The following is a 5,365-nucleotide window of genomic DNA, read 5'->3' as shown; positions in this document are numbered from 1 at the left end:
TCTGCAGACAGTCTCACACTGCAACTCACACCTGACCTTCATTTATTTCTTCATCTCCAAAACAGTTCAGCTTTTACTATTAGCGGAGGACCTCTTTGCCGCTTCTTATACACTCAGCCTCATATTTCAAATTCCTTTGGAGCTGTATCTGGTTTTCATTTAAACATATTGCATTTTCTAAAAAAAATAAAAATAATGGGAAAGGATTTTCAAGGTAATAAATGGAACATGCGAGCAGTTATTCAGGATGACCCTATGCAATTCAGAGAGTCCAGCAAGTTGTTTATATTGGCAAGGCAAGACTAGAATATCATTGGATATGGTAATTATTCTTATAAGATTTCAATATATATACATTGTCAGGAACTGAAGGGAGTCCCTGAGTTATGAAGTCTTCCTTGCTTGAGGAATAAACATGCTGGGCAATAATCCTGGAAGCAATCAAAATGCCTTCAATTCAGTGATTGTAAAGCCTTTCTACTCAGTGGAGCCTGAAGTCAATCCAGAACTGGTGGGCTTAGGTCACAACCCAAACTTCCAAATAAATAGTTTATCTCACTATGAGGCTATGGGCAGAGTTGAGTGAATGAATAGAGAAAGAAATGTGATTTTTGCCATTTCAGACTAAAGTGCTAGAGCTTTGTATGGCTGTCCCTGAAGTTCAAATGGGAACAGATAACACCAGGGTGTTAGCTTTGTTCTCAATGAGGCTGCAGATCCTGGGGCATTTGCCTCTAACTGTCTGGTTTCATAGGTGCTCTGTGATGGATGTAGGAGTTGCTGCTTTTCCATTTGTTTTCCAGATTTGATTTCTAGTCCCACTGTCATGTCACATGTGCAATGTGCCTGTGTAGAAGCAGCACCTTCTATTGGTCAGTAATGAGAATCACGACTTCCTCCAGAGCAGGGAAGGAAAGATATTCAAGAAGAATAGATGCAGAACATGGGACCCAGGAGAACTGGCAACAATTCCTACCTCGGATGCTGACCCTCTGAGGAACTTTAGAGAAGTAATTTACTGAATCCACTCTGTGCTGCAGGTCCTTTTCCTTGTAGAATAGGAGAATACTTCTGGGGCTTCTGTAAGGGTAATATCCATTAATGGCTTTGAGGTACCCAGATACTATGTTGGTAAGAGACTTATACCAATACTGCAAATAGGCAGAAACTAAAAATGCAAGAGCAGTTAAATAGTCCCTCAATCACAACTAAATATCAGGCAAAATAGCCTATGTAGAAATTTACCCATCACGTGCCTTGGAGTGGGAAGGACAGGTTCTGCAAACAAGCACCTGGAAACTGTTCCTAATAGAAAATGTTGACTGAATCAACCCTGACCCCAAAGCACCCAAAGTGACACAACTGCCAAGCCATGTGCATCAGGGAAAATGGGCGCTGGTCACACAGAGCAACATCAAGAAACAAGTTAAAAACAGAGGAGGCCAATGGGATTGCAGAAAGCAGCTCACTAGCAAATAAAACGTCACACCTTTGGGGGAATAACACTTAGTGAACGGGTGTCTCAAGCTCTTGGGCACAGCTTCATGTTTGCCATCCGTGTACCCTGGTTAATCTGCGCTTTTTGCCTCTTGCCATGGCACAAGGCATTATGGGAATACAGTGGAGTGCAGAGCCATGTATGCCTATAATAATATGGAGGCCTTGGTAGGGGCCACCTGGAAGCCATCACTCCTGTTATCCAAGCAACAAAACCCCATTTTCCATCCTGCCAAAGGGAGGATCAACAGGAACAAGAGTCCAAGGGATTCACTGTCAGGTTGTTCCAACACTGTAGCTGGCTATACCCTGACACCTACTGCAGTACCGCCTGACCCTTATATGCTATCCAAAGATGCAGTACAAGGAAGGCAGAAAAAAGCCTATGCACAATACCTGTGGTATGATAATTCAAACAGCAACACAGCCACAGTTATAGCCATGCTAAGGAAGGAGTTATGCCTCAGTTAGATACAGTTCCACTCCCCCTCCCAGGGAGGTGGCATCTGTTAACAGCTCTGACCAGGGACAGATTTCTCTTCCACTCCCATGTGGCCCCATTGTGCTAGGCAGCAAGTTGATGAGATAAAGTCCCAGCTCAGTTTATTCCCCACCCTATGCACTTTCTGCATAGGGGGGTAGAAGGTTCAGATGGGCAGCTGCTGCTCAGACCCCAGGAAGCAGAGGGAGGCTGTACAAAGAAGTGCACACTGGTGAGTTGGACTATACCCTCATCTTGATTGCATTCATCAGTTGCAGCATGTCATCCCATTGGGGCACCATTTTCATGATGGGGGACACAGATATGCCCATTACATAGGGCTTAGGCCCTATCATAATGTGACCTTCCCACCCTAGATCCCATCATTAATAACCCAAAGAGCATATGAGATGGCTCCAAGACACTCATTTTTCTGCTTCCAGGGCTGAATGTTTTAAATAGAGTAGTGCTCACAAAATAAGAGTGGGAAATGATTGGCTATAGTTGAAGACGGGCTCTCAGCAAGCTCTATCCTCAGAAAGAACAATGTAACCAAGCTCCCTAACTGCATCCCACAGAGTTAGTCCTCTCCTGAGCGGAGGCTGCAAAGCATTAGCCCAAAACAGATGAAACATACTGCCAGCCCCTCTGAACACTGTGCTGCCAGTGCACCTGGCTTCTACTACCGACTCCACTCTGTTGCATGGGGGTGACGGTTTTTCTCCCCCTAGGCAAAGTGCTGGAAGATCTCTGGCTGGAACAACGCTGGAGAAATCAAAGTGTTATGGCTATTACTGCTCTCATGACACTTCCCCTCCCAAGGATTATGAATCTACCTATTCCCAACATAACTGGACATGCTGAGAGGAGCCAAAAACAATCTGCCTATGGCAAAAATCTATGAAAAGAGAAGAAGCAACGCCCTCCGCAGATCCTGGGCTTGGCGACATAAATCACCCCGAAAGACAAAATTGCTATTTCAGGGAGTTGGCTTCCACTGAATGCAGTGAACCAACAAGCTCTGGTGCTACAGCTGCTTCATGCACAGTGTAGGCTTCACAGTCTGCATAGCTGAGAGTCTCTGTGGGGCTCTATTCACTTTGTTTTTATACCAGACCCCAGCAATGATCCCTTTTTAACAAAGCTGTTTTTACACCTCTGAGGAAGGGTCAGCAGCCTGCTCCATGTTCATGCTCCGTGGCTGGAAGGTATATATTATTCATGGCAGCTAGAAAAATGAAATAGCTGGAGGGAGGGAGGAAGAAGGATGGTGGAAGAAAAAAGCAAGGAAAGCTGAGCGTTGAGGAAAGTGGAGTGATATCTAAAGGTCTCCAGGAAAAACATATTTCAAGGTCCTTGACCTCATGGCAGATTGAATATTCACACTAATATTCACACTAACATAGAAACCAGCATTTATTACAGCCAACTCATACTTCTATGAGCTGGATTTCAATCTAGGAATAGAATGATGGCTCAGGGGCACGAGCAAAAATAACCGGCCAAGCCAGCTTCAAGGTGATTCCCTAGCTCCTAGGCTTTTAAATGTTTGGAGAAGCTTGGTTTGAAGAAAGGAAGAAAGAAAGAAATCTAAATAACAAGTCATCTGGGAGGCCCTTCAGTAAGAGGATGAAGTTTTATGACCACCAGGAGTCCTGGAGCTGCCTATAAAGCTGTAGCCAAGGAGGGAAAATAAGACTTGATTTATTTGGTGATGGTGAGGAACATTATCTGAGCAGTAATTTACTGATCACAGCAGCGCTGAAGATTCAGAGCTACTCTCTTGGGTACATAGAACATACACATATTTTCTTTGTATCTGAAGCTAAACACACAACAGCTCTGCTACAGTTCAGGGGTGCCACGAACTTGCTTTCTCTGTGTCTCAGTGAGCTCTGCCAGCCCTGGTGCTCTGTGGGAGAAAGCTGCTGGACAGCCAGGACTGGAATCCTCCTGCCACACCCATCGGGGTTACAGGGAGCAGTTATCTCTTTGGGGTCAAACCTGTGCAGAATGGCTGTGGCCAGAAAATGTCTCTTTGCCCATGTCTAAGCTGAATCTCCTGCTTGAGAAGGCAAGGAGCTTATATATATAACTTCTCCCATTCATTCCTTACTAAACTGTGGCTCCTGGGCTGGATGCCAAGAGGGTGGAGCTGGGCCCAAACCAAACCTCATATCTCAACACATCCAACCTTCAGGCTGTTCAACACTTTAAACCTGGCTTGAGCCTGTCTCTGGCTGGAGTCTTGCTATTCCAAACACTCCTTTCTCCATATTGTGTAGCGCTCCCTTTCAGTCGTGGGGAGATGTGCGTGCCCTCAAGCAGGACTCTCTACTCTGCTCCAGCATGGACCTATGAGATGTGATACAATGCCAACTTCCCATCAATAGCGGCAGCATCCTGAATACTTTCTGCCAAATACCCTTCATATGGGCCTGTGGGGAGCAATTCTGCATTAACAGAGGGATACACTGGCCTAATGGGTTTTGCACATGCCTAACATCTCTTTCTATGACATACAGTCCCAGGGTTTATGCATCAGTCATTCCTCCTACCTTCACAAAGACACAAGCATTATTGGATTGCAGAGGAACAAATGGGGTTTAATTTTCCTCTCCCTCTCATTTCCTTGGAGAGAGATACATTTTGATTGATTAACTAAGTTGCAGTCAAGTGGTGACCAAGCCAATCACTGAACAAATTTAATTAATTGCTTGGTCTTTAGCTAAGGAAAAAGAGAATTGAAATGCTGATTTGAAAAAAGGCTGCAGGGAGGCAGTGCTCTAAGGAACGCCCCCCATTCAAAGGACCATATGCAGAGGATGGGATCTGTGCTGTGTAAAGTACACCCTCTTTCAGTCCCTTAAAGGTAGAGGTCATGATAACACAGCCTCCTTTGGGAGTTATGTAGACTCCCTTAGGGCCAAGTTTAGAGGTGATGTGTCTCTTCCTTTCTGGTGTCCTTGTGACAAAGTATTTAACAGAATTCACAGACTCACTAGAAGCTGACAGGGCCATGCCATAAGCATTTCTACTATAGCCTCAAACTCACAGCCTGGGCTGTCAAACATGCACCTGAGTGCCCAGACCACCCCAGCTCCCAGAGGTGATGTGTAAGTGGATCTAACTTTGGTAAGATCACATGAACCAACTTCAGCCATGAATGCAATTGCACTTAAGTCACGTTGTGGTTGAGCTGGCTCCCTTAGAGCTGTTTACCACCAGCGTCAAAAGGAGCCTACAATGCAGTAGTTCAGTGGTTGTCAACCGGTGATACGCATACTCCTAGGGGTACTTAAAAAAGTCATAGGGGGTATTCAGCATGCTTCATGCCACCGGGAGCCAGGGCCGGGTCAGGGCTGGGGCTGCACGAGGAGGCGTGCA

At 45.4% G+C, this 5,365-nt stretch overlaps 1 long non-coding RNA gene across 1 annotated transcript in view; it reads left to right on the top strand.

Moving 5' to 3' along the window:
• LOC109292693 overlaps nt 1-5,291 on the top strand; it is a 14,444-nt gene extending 9,153 nt beyond the window's left edge. The window contains exon 3 of the long non-coding RNA XR_002096168.1: nt 5,231-5,291. This is a non-coding gene — a long non-coding RNA (uncharacterized LOC109292693). The remainder of the gene's footprint in view (nt 1-5,230) is intronic.
• Nucleotides 5,292-5,365: the final 74 nt, after the last annotated feature.

This window comes from Gavialis gangeticus, unplaced genomic scaffold (genome assembly GCF_001723915.1).
Source record: "Gavialis gangeticus isolate Ggan-Ray unplaced genomic scaffold, GavGan_comp1, whole genome shotgun sequence".
NCBI classification, from domain to species: domain Eukaryota; kingdom Metazoa; phylum Chordata; order Crocodylia; family Gavialidae; genus Gavialis; species Gavialis gangeticus.
Note: the sequence above shows the minus strand (reverse complement) of the source record. Positions and strands in the feature narration are given on the sequence as shown.